Source organism: Octodon degus, unplaced genomic scaffold (genome assembly GCF_000260255.1).
Source record: "Octodon degus isolate 3935 unplaced genomic scaffold, OctDeg1.0 scaffold00138, whole genome shotgun sequence".
Taxonomy (NCBI): Eukaryota; Metazoa; Chordata; class Mammalia; order Rodentia; family Octodontidae; genus Octodon; species Octodon degus.
The window spans coordinates 3212245-3223912 of NW_004524714.1; the positions used below are offsets into that span (position 1 = coordinate 3212245).

An 11668-nucleotide genomic window follows, 5' to 3' on the forward strand; every position below is an offset into this window, starting at 1 on the left:
CCGCGCCCCCCGCCCCCGGAAGCTCTTCCCGGCCCCGCCCCCTTGGCGCTCGCGCTTCCGGGCAGGCGCGGACCGGGCTGGTGGCGCCGGCGGCTGGGGCTCTCGCCCCGGCTGTGGGGCCGGGATCTCGCCGAGCCCTGGTCCCTGACGCTGACGCAGAATGGACGACAGCCCCGGGCTCGACAGTGGAGTCCCGACTCTGGGCGGCGACCCGGACCGCGGCCTTCCGCCCACCTTCTCGGCGCCCCCTGCCGGCGGAAGCGGGTTCGGCAGCGGGGCGCGCTCGGGAGTGGAACGGGTGGGAGAGCTCAGGACCTTCGACCCGTCGCGCGCGGGGCTGCGCCCGCCCGGTCCCTTCCGAGCCCCTCACTCCTGCAACAGCGGGAGGCAGTGTGGTGCAGTGGTTATCAGCAGGGCCTGGGGACCTGTCCTGCTAGGTCACTATCACCTTGTGCAGGTGTTCCCGCGTTCAGAAGGGAAGCAACCCTCTGCAACTCCGGATTATAAAACTCCAGTCTGGTCTCAAATATGTGCACTTCAGACGAGAAGTGCACGCTTGAAAACACCCCAGTCTTCACACGCTATGATGGGAGTGAGAGCCTCACCTGAATTTTCCTCTCAGCTAAAGACGAATTTAACACCTTGAAGACCTTACCTGTGCGTTTTACTGTACTCCTGAATAGTTGTGGGACAGCTCGCTCGCGCTTGCGCTCTCTGTTTCTTTCTCTCTGCCTCCCCACCCCTTTATAATGAGAATAAACTGATTTTTGAAACTGTCTCAATGCTATTTCATTCTCAATAAAATTAATATAAAAAAGAATAAACTGAGAATCAAAGATATCGGCTCTTCGAGATAAAATACAGATTTCCCGAGGCCACCTCATCCTTTGCAAGCAGGATCCACCCAAATCATCTCTCCCAAACGACTGCTACCCTTTGGCAACACTGTGGGGCACTACGTGGGCACTGCAGAGAGGCTACCTTGAATACACAACCCCATATCCTATTTTATCCAGGAGGGAGCCGGAGTACAGAAGGACTTAGTGAATCATCCAAAGCCACACAGCCAGTAAATTGCAGAATTAGTATGAAATCCAAGTTCCAGACCCAGAGCTCTGCTTTCTGTTGGTGACAGAACATTCAGAGTGCAGGATCTGAGGTAGCCAGCCTATAGCCCGTGCAGACAGACAGTCATGCTAACTGCTATTCCTCTGGAGCTGTTTCCCTGAGACGTGTTCCCAAGAATGAGTTCAGCAGGCACAGGACACAGGAATGCATCACCTTGTCTGGGCAGGTTTCCTTGGGACCCCTGAGCTGATTCACATGCCCATAGTGCTGTCTCTTTCCCTGCAGACCAGGTTGTTCTGCATCAGTTGTACTGATTTTGGCTGAATTTGTTAGTAAGAATTGAGGCCCTTTTGCCCGTGTGATATACCATTTTCATCGCTAAGGATAAAGACTGAAATGTTCTCAGAGCTGTTGGGCTATCAACTACTCCCACTTGTCTCTGACTCACCTTGTAATCCCCAGTTTGATTAAACCTATTATTTGCCGTGTTGACACCCGTGGGAGTCTAAAAGACACATGTAACTGATGTGTTGCCCTTAAACAAAAAAAATTACATGAAAGCCAGTCATGGCAATGCATACCTATAATCCCAGTACTGGGGAGGCTGAGGCAGGAGGATCACCATGAGTTCAAGGCAAGCCTGAACTACACAGCAAAGCCCCTGCCTCAAATAACAACCAACTAAGTGAATGATTTTATCGTCTCACTCTCACTCTCCTCATCAGGAGGCCCTGGTGTGCCCTTCACCTGGCTCCTACCTGAGTGGTACTTGGCCAGCAGGGGGAGCCTGTCTCTACACTGCACCAGAATGTCTGCTGACCTCCAGAAAATCCCAGTGGGTGAGTTCACCCACTGTCTCTGCAGAGCAGCGTTCCCTTTGCGCCAGGAAGAGCCCTCTTCCTCAGAGACCGCCCCCCTGGCATCCACTGCCAGCATGATGGGGATCACGTAAGTGGTTCACACCTCGGAACCTCTCCTGTTAAATGATGTGCTATTTGAAGAACACATCCTTGGCATAGCCGAGGCTGGCAGTAGAGGATGCTGTGGCTAAGCAAGGATGCAGATCCGGGTCACTCAGCCACCCAGGAGTATCATTGTGCTGAGTGTTGGCTTTTTGCATCAGTGTAGTGATGACCCTCCACCAGGGTAGGGGTAATAGTACTGATTTCAGTGGATCAGTGTAATGATATAATGCTTTCAGCAGGGCACACTCAATCAATATTCTCAATTAATAAGGACACAAGGGAATTGCCAGGCACACCTGAATCCCAGTATTCTTCTGGAGACTGAGGTAAGATGATTCCAGAGTTTAAGGCCATACTGGACTACATAAGGAGTTCAAGGCCGACCTAAACTACACAGAGAACTTGTCTTAAAAATTCAGGGAAACAAGCCCAGAATGGTAGTGAACACCTGTAATCTCAGTACTCTAGGAGGTTGAGTCAGGAAGACTGCAAGTGTCAGCCACTCCTGGGCAACTTGGCAACTTAGTGAGATCTCTTGTTTAATTTTTAGGAAGGGCTGGCAATATAGATCAATGTGAGGACTCTGAGTTAAATATCTAGTGTTACCCAAAGAAGGGGGTCAAGGGAATAAGGTGGCCTCAAGAACCTCCACCTGTTTCCAAGCAGCTATTTCTTACCTCTCCGAGAGCCAGCTTGCTTGCTCCTCCTGTCTCACCTGTCCAGCTTCCAGATGGGCCCAGCCTCCAGGTGGGTCTGGCCTCTCCCTGAGCTCTGCTGACACCAGCTGGGCCCAGATGCTGCCTCTGGCATCCTTCCTCAATGTAATTTTCTTCCCGGTCTGCTTTCTTCCTGTTTTCTTGCTGATTCTCCAACACTTTCCCTTGTAATTGAATCTCCTGGCACATTGTACGTCGCTTTTGTAGTAATCATGGTGGTAATTAACAAATTACTCATACTATTTTGAGTTTAGGATGGGTGTCCCTCACCACTAGCCTGTAAACTCCATAAGGGTAAGAACTTGTCAGTGTCCCTGTTTCTCCAGTGCTTAGTACTTATTAAGTATTGGTTGAATTAATAGATAATAAGGAGCTACGCTGTTTTGCTTCCAGGTCTATATTCCAGAAAATAGGGGCTATATTGTTCATTTTTCTCCACAGCCTGCAGAGAAGCATCCTGGTACTGAATAGGCAGCACTATTTACTGAATGGAACAATGAATGAATGAATGAATGAATGAATGAATGAATGAATGAATCCCCCACCTCTCTTCCCCTTTTACCTGCACCTGCCTTAAAGAGGTCTGTCAGTGTAAATGCTCTCATGGTCCTGACCAGCCCCTGTCTGGCACTGTCTCTTGACTCACGAAGATAATAGGTGAGAGAGAAATGCTTTCCACATTTGTAGGAAAAACATCATTTGAAAACTAAAATTTTCAGGAAATCTGCATGGGCCTCTCTACCCAGTTCCCTCCCTGTCAGAAGGGTATTCATGTCAGGGGGCGGAGCACACCAGGCCGTGCAGGACCCACCTTGAGCATGGTCCTATTTCTGGCACAGTAGTGGCAGGCAGCACTGTGTGCTGATTAAGGGAATGGCGATGTCTTTAAAGATACTTTGGGTGAGTGATTGGATCTTTTTGACTTTTTCTTATTCAACTGAAAATGGAAACTAATGTGATTGAATCTCTTATTTTAATCAAGATTTTACTTTGAGGGGCTGGGGAAATAGCTCAGTAGAAAAAAACACTTGCCTGGCAAGCACAAGGGCTTGAGTTCAATCCCCGGTTCTGCCAAAAAAAAAAAAAAAAGAGATTTTACTTTGAGGGGTGGGTACTGGGGATTGTATCCAGGGAGCCCTGAGCTGTCTCCCTAACATTTTTATAATTTGAGACCAAGTCTTGCTAAGTTGCCCAGGATGGCCTTGAACTAGTGTTCTTCCTGCCTCTGCCTCCCAAGTAATTGAGATTTAATACAATTTTCTATCAAAACTTACAGCTGACACCTGAAAACACCTCACAATTGTGCATATATGTAATTGCTTGTTGTGTTTTGTCCCGCAATCACAAAATCCAGCATGTGTCTCAGAATCAACAGCGTTCTCAGATGCAATGCCTTGAGGTGGACCAGTATCGCTCACATTGGTGTATTCACAAGCAGTCAGGAAAGGGAATACATCTGTGAAGATCCACTGTGGCTGAAAAGTGCCTGTGCTCTGAGCGTCCTAAGCGGGTAGGGCCTGGGTTCACACACCCTGGATCTCAGCGACCCGCACATGTTGCACACAGAGAGCGTTCATGCTGCCGCTGTGCTGAATGCAAAGCCAGCATCCTGTCCATCAAACTTCAGACCACAGACACTGCCGGCCTTCACTCAGAAGTCAGAGGGCTTTGCAGGATGGCTTTGATGACCAAGGCTTTTACTAAAGATACCCAGGAAGATGGCAACTCCCCCACACCTCCAGTGAATTCCCCTACAGCAAATAGTTTCACTGACCTTAGAGGTGACTTCAGTGCTTTCTTCAGAGTTGAAAGCTGTTTAAAAATAAAAGTTGTGGCATCTGATTGCTTGAAGGCCTCACTGAACCTTTCAAATATGAGGATCTGGAGAGCAGGGGGGCCTTTAATTTCTCTCTCTTCTTTCTTCTGCCTGTCTTTTATTCCTTTTCTCCTTATACCAGAATCAGAAGAGAGGAGCCTTTTGGGAACAGAGTCCCTAGGGCCCTGTGGGATGGTCCCAACCATTACAGAGGAGAGAACAGACCATCTTTGCTTTTTGGTGTTATTTTTTAAACAGCTTTAACAAGAAATGAGTCTTAATCAATGTCTACATTTGTTTGCTGCCACCACGATCTTTGTTGTATGAGCTACACTTACGTGTATATGCATGTGTGTGTGCGTGTGTGTGTGTGTGCATGTGTGTGTGTGTGTTACTGGGAATTGAACTTAGGCCCTCTGCACTGAGTTAGATCTCAAGCCCTTTTATTATTATAATTTTATTTTGAGACAGGCCTCACTAATTTACGAAGTTGCCCAGGTTGGGTCAAAATTGAGATCCTCCTGCCTCAGCCTCCCAGAAAATAGTGATTACATCACCATACCAAGTTCAACTTTTGTTTTTTGACTCTGGCCTTTCTTCACAGCTGAGCACGAGCAGAGAGCTCAGCATTTGATTCTGATCCTGGGTCCCAGTCTCTACTGCAGAAATAGTAGCTGGGGGCGTGCCAACAGGACTGTGCTGCACGCAGGAACTGCCTGCAGGGGCAGCAAGCAGTGCCCAGGAGCCCCCATTGTAAAAAAAAAAAAAAATGTCAAATTTATTCATTTAGCAAATATTCGTCAATTCCTTATTAAATAGCAAACTTGCTATAGGCACTGGGAATTTAGAAGTAGATAGGGTAAAAGAAAGCCAAGCATTTAAGGAGTTTACAAGCTATCATGGGAAAGGCACACCTGGAGCCCCAAGTACTTTGGAGGCTGAAGCAGGAGGCTCATAGAGTTTGAGGCCAGCCTGAGCTACATATTAAAACCCTGTCTTAAATAAAACAAAATGAGGTCCTTGGCAAGGTAATCACACTTCTAAGGACTTCTTTCCTTTTCCTTTTCGCTGTGCTAAGGACGGGACCTAGGACCTCGTGCACGCTGAACCAGACTCTCTGAACCTCAGTTTTTTCATCTATAAAATGGGCATGGTAATAGTACCTGCCCCAAAAGGCTATTAGGTGATTCCCAGGAGAGAACAGAGATGCTTTGCAGAGCTTTGCAGTTAGTGGGTACTAAGCCAGTGGAGGCTGTTGGCTCATGAGGGCCTCTGCAGTTGGCATAGGTGGAGGGGCAGCACACTGTGGCAGCGCACCCTGGTTTCCCTCCCCTCCCCCGCCCCCCACTCCAGCTCCTGACAGGCTGTCATTCTCTGCTGCCCTTTCATCATGGGGCTTAGCTCTGTGGAATCTTTGCCTCTGGCCACTTAATGAGAAAAGTCTTGGACTGCTCCGCCCCTCCCCACCCTCCCTCCCACCTCATTGCCTGAAGAACTGTGTTCAAAGAGCAGGCTGCCTTCCTTGTCAGTCAAGACTCAGGAAGCCTTGGCTATCTCGGCCCTTTCTTTATTTTTAATGCCCTGGTCTGAAAGATTCTCCTCCCCACCCCCACCCCAGAATAGCTTTTTGGAACTTCTAAGGACCCTTTGGGTGGTAAACGAGTTAGTAGGTTCAGTTCCTCCAGGAGCCTCCTTTGCAAAGAGAATCTCAGTCCTCTGTTCCACTTCTTCTCTGGGCCTAAGCATTGTTTATTCCCCCTACCCCGAAAGCCCTGGCTCCGATGACAATACATGAAAGACTTTCCCCAGTACCTGCCTCCAGGACTCATCGGTCCTCAGCTGAGTGGATGGCTTGTGCTCACCCTCTTGGGCAGAACTTTCAGATCTGAAGTTTTATTAGGAGCAGCTCAGTGCTGGTTAAGCAATCAGAATACAGTTTCTATGGTCGACACTCACTGAGAAAAGTTCAGACGCTTAGCTTTTCTAAATGTCTGTTTCTCCGTGTATAAGAGAGATAATAGAGACTGGGCATGGTGGCCCATGCCTGTTATTCCAGTGCTTGGGAGGCTGAAAACAGGAGGATCACTCTGAGTCCAATCTATGCAGTGAGACCCTCTAGACCCCATACTAAAAGAAAAAGAAAAAAAAAAGAAGACAGAGATAATAATTGTTCTGATGCCAAAGGGTTGCTGGGAGTGGTACAGTGAGATAGTGAGTATAAGGTTCATTATAAAGTGCCCAGTATAGGATCAACACACACTAATGAGCAAAGTGCCTGTGTCCACACTGCCATTTGCTAGCATGGGACTTCTCTGTCATGTCCAGTTTACCTTGGAATAATCGCATGAACCAAGACATCAATACCAGGCGACACGGACTCAAAGAACCCTCCTGAGCGGGTTGGTGGCATCCCAACTACTCTGCCTGCAGGTGGGCCGTCTTCATCTGCCTGCCCTCCCTGGTCCTCATTCCAACATCCTTTCAAAACTGCTGCTCGCCCTGTCTTTCCCGGGAACTGAAGGGTGGCAGATCCTAATTCTAAGAGATGATCAACAGCAGCACTTTAGGAGTTCAGGCCTGTGTGGAACTGACCTGCCGTGGCCTCTCCATCGGCAATCTTGGACCACAGCACATTCCAGGAACACACTGTTGGTACAGCTATTCCTTTCAATAAGATGTAAGGTGCACTCTGGGTCCCTCCATCAGTTAAACCTCCTTAGCAGAAAGGCCTTCTAGAATTCTGAGGCATATTTCAAAGGCCCTGGCCTCCTTTTTCTTGACCGGGAGACCCAGGAACTTAGAACTGGAGGTAAAAGTGTGCACCTGGGCCTTTCTGTAATCAACAGAGTTGAGCTATTATGTTTGGCCTATGAATCTCTCCAAATGTGCATAATTAGATGGGAATGCTGTTCTTAGCAGGAGGAGAGTAGGTATGACAATCGCACTTATAACTGAAGTCTGCACGGTGTGAGCTTCAATTCTGAGGGCCATTCCATTTAAAGAGCAAATGAATTACAAACAAGTTTGAGGAACTACAATCACAGCTGTGTAGAGGAAACAACAAATGTTGAGGTCTGGTGTGGTGGCACATCCTTGTCATCCCAGCACTGTGGAGGCTGAGGCAGGAGGATCACCAGAAATTCAAGGCTAGCTTGGGCTACACAGTGAGTTCAAGTTCAGCCTGGACTACATAGCAAGACCCTGCTTCAAAAAAAGAAGAAAAAAAAAAAAAAAAAAAAGAGCCAGATACAGGAGAGTATTCGCTGTACCACTGATAGAGTTTGAAGATAGGCTAACTGTATGGTGCCACTGGGCAGGGTAGGTTCCCCTTGCCAAGAGGCATGGGAAAAGCTCTGAGCTTCATGGTTTTTTTGATATGGATATTGGTGACATGGATACATTTCTTTTATGAATATTCATTGAGTTGTATATATATGACTTGAACTCTTTTATGCTCAATCATACTTCACTTACCAAAAAAAAAGATGTGTGGCCAGCAGGAAATCCTGAGGTCCAGGAGTAAATAGCACAATGACAAAGTGAGCTTGGGGATAAGTCTCTTTACATTTAAACTAACCCACATAGCAATGAAAAGAACAGTGCACCTACCCAGCATTCCTGTGCCCACAGAGCCATAAACTCACCCAAGAGAAAACTTTCTTTTTCTAGCAACTTCCTTTTTCTATAGCAAACAAGGGGAGGGACTCTCACCCAGGGTCTCTCCTTGGATCACTGTCTGTACAAGTTCTGTGTCATCACCCCCAAGGGAGGCCAGGGGTCACTAGCTGCTAGACAGTGCAGCTGCTGCTGGAGAAAGGCTTTAAGAGCATGTAACAATTTGGCCTGGAGCAGATCATGGTCCTAGCTGGGGGAGGAGCTTCCAGCCTCAGATTCAGAGGCCACCCTTCCACCCCACAGAATCCACCCCCCGCCAAGTGCCACTCTGATCACAGGACAAGCTGCCTTCCAGGCTTTCTGTAAAAGAACAAGGCAACTTTCATCCTGCCCAAGACGGAGGGGTTCTTGTGAAAAGAACTTTTTCTGACTCTGATAATATTACTCAAAAGACAAGGAAAATACTATTTTTGAAGCCAAACCACACTGGCCATTTTTCTAAGATCAAAAAGAAAAGATGGGGGTATTACCCCACACCTCCATTTGCAGAGAAGCTGGAGAGCCACCGGGAGCAGAAGCAGTTGCCTGCGGTGGTGATCACTGGTTTGCCACCACCAGTGGTCAGTTCCTGATTCCGGGCCCCACATGATAGCTGTGACAGCTGCTCATGGGTGGTGGAGGAGCTGCAGGGGCCCTCAATGGGTCAGCACATTCCAATTCCCAAGAAAGGACAAACTGAAACCTGACAAAGCCAACCTGGACCACCCAGCAATTTCTGAGGCAGTTCCTGAATTGGGGTTGGCTGGTCATAAAACAATCTGTGCTTGTAGATGATTCAATTTATAAGAGGGAATACAACCAGCAGTGGGTAGTTTTGTACATTTTTAACTCTCAGCAGAAGAATCTGATGTCTCTATCTCAGAGAATATTTTTGTCCCCCCAGTCTCACCTTGTGGGTCCTGTACCCATACCTGACCCAAGACCATAGGAGGCAGTTCTGACTTCAACTGAACAAATTCTTGTTGGGTGCCAGGCACTGCGTGGCCAAGAACACAAAATCAAGCAGGTCTTTGGATCCTTCTGGCCCTCAGTACTAGAAATACACATATACTTGATGCCTACGGGATGACCTAGCTGGAGCTTCCTGGGAATTCTAAGGAGGGACAGATGCTGCTGGGCTGGGAGAAGAATGTTCCTTAGAGGAGGTGGTCTTAGAAATAGCACTGACCAGTGGGCAGAATTCTGATGAGAGGACATAGTGGATGTCCCTAGCAAAGGGTACAGCATTAGCAATGCTCATGGATATAGGGGAGTTGAGGAAACACTCAAGGAGATGAGATTTACCTGGAGAGTAGAGAATATAGAGTGGAGAGATAGTAAAGAAACCAACCAGAAAGGAAGTTTAAAACCAAAGTCTGGGGCTGGAAAAGTAGCTTAGCAGATTAAAGCACCTGCAAGCAGGTACAGGAGCCAGGGGTTTGATCCCTGGGCCTGCCATGCCAGCCCCACTCCTGGGGCGCACTGAGACGGCAATTGAGACTGGGCATGGTGGTGCAAGCCTGTAATCCCAGCTCTTGGGAGGCTGTGAACAGGTGGATCATGAGAGTCTGATCTAGTAGTGAGACCATGAACACCCTGTAATTACAAAACAAACAAACAAAGTCTGGAGAGCTTGGGCCAGTTATAGTAGGGATTGGGGATCCCATAAAGGCTTTTAAGCAGGATGGTAACTGGAAAGGAAAGAGAGGCAGACAGGAGAGCATAGGGTAAAGCAGAGTGGGGAGCCCAGACTGGTGCAATAAGCTGGGTAGAAGAGAATGAAGACAGAAGTGGTAAGACAGTCACCTTTCAAATGTAGGCGTCAGGGGGGCTGAGGAGATAGCTCAGTGGTCTAGGTGCCTGCCCAGCAAGTGCAAGGACTCGGGTTTGATCCCCAGTACTGCATGTCCTGTTGGCCCTGGAACCCTGGGCGTGCTGTGCTGTGCCCCCAAACCAGGCATGATGGTACACACCTGTAATCCCAACGCTGAGGAGGCTGAGACAGGAGTATCACTATGAGTTCAAGCTTTGTAGCAAGACCCTGTACCAAATAAATAAATACAAACAAAACAAAATGTAAGTGTTGGATTTAATGGAGGGAGTGGAGCTTATGACAATCTCTGCTGGCTGCCCTTTCCTGTAAGACCATCACAGAGAGCAAGAGCTAAGTGTCACTCATTTGGGACACTGACATTTTTTGAAGGTTTATGACCACATGAAGAGAACAAAGGTGCTGTTACAGAAATCAAAGAGATAGTTTGCGAAAAGAACATGTTACTCTTGAGCTGACAGTGATCGGGGACTGGGCTGTTAGGCTACAGCAGAGAGGCTTGGCAATAGCACGGAAAGAAAACGTGCCTACATCCTGGGGCTGCAAGGCTAGGGCCTCCTCCCGATCTTGGTGTCACTTGTGCGATGCTAGTATTACTGGAATGCAGAGTGCAAGAGCTGTGGTGTCAGGGAGTATTCTACCTAGATTTCAAATCAAGGCCTGGGAGGCCAGTAGCACCTGAGAGGGGCTGTGTACAACTGTGGGAATGAAGCCAAAGGCTCCGTGAAAGATCCTACAAACTAAAAAATGGTAGGAACGCGAAACATCTGCTGAGGAGAGCTGCAGGCCATGAGTGCAGCCAGCCTAAGAAAGAGGCCACGTGGGCTGTAACTGGCAAGGCCAAAGGGGTGCGGCCCTGTAGAAATCACACTTTAGCACTGTTTGTCCTGGAAGCTACAGGACTATTTTCCCTTATGAGTTTCTGCCTTCTTTTGATCCAATTCTTTTCTACATCCCTTGTCATTTTTGGAATGAAAGTATTTGCCTTGACTTATATTAGAGAAATTCTTAATTGGGGTTTGCATGCACAAATCCCAGTGCCTGGGAGGTGCCTGGCCAGTGCATGAAGCAAAAATCTCAAGGAGGAAAACCTAGTTTTGAAGGTGCCTCCATAGTTCTTGTTCTTAGATGGCTCTAGGTTATCAACGGGTCCCCAGGAGGCCATCGAAACTGGCCTTGCCCCATTTCATCACCAATTTTGAACTCAACCGACCTGGGCTCCTGGTTGTTCCTCCCTCCAGGCACCTGTTCCACACCCAGGAGACTCCATGAGCAAACCTATTATTAGTCACTCAACCCATGTAGGGAATGCAGCACAAACGCCACATCCTAGGTGACATCATTTCATAGAGTTTACCTTCCTTACAGGCTCTGATGATCTCTTACTAAATCAAATCCACCCTCGCTGGCCTGGTGATCAGGAGTTTGGGCACCAGGATCAGGTGACCTACTTAAGCGTTCCAGCTCTTCCACTTACTTAATCTTTTTTTTTTTTTAATTTTTATTTATTTGTGCGTGTGTGCGTGTGTGTGTGTGTGTGTGTGTGTGGCCAGCTCAGTCCACCAGGGGGCGGGGCTGGCTGGCATGTGGTGCTGGGGGATTGAACCACGGTCCCTGT

At 48.1% G+C, this 11668-nt stretch overlaps 1 long non-coding RNA gene across 1 annotated transcript; it reads left to right on the forward strand.

The window, feature by feature from the left end:
* Nucleotides 1-56: 56 nt before the first annotated feature.
* LOC111812717 lies at nt 57-778 on the forward strand. Its single transcript, XR_002818139.1, has 2 exons — nt 57-264; nt 458-778. It is a non-coding gene; the product is annotated as an uncharacterized LOC111812717 (long non-coding RNA).
* Nucleotides 779-11668: the final 10890 nt, after the last annotated feature.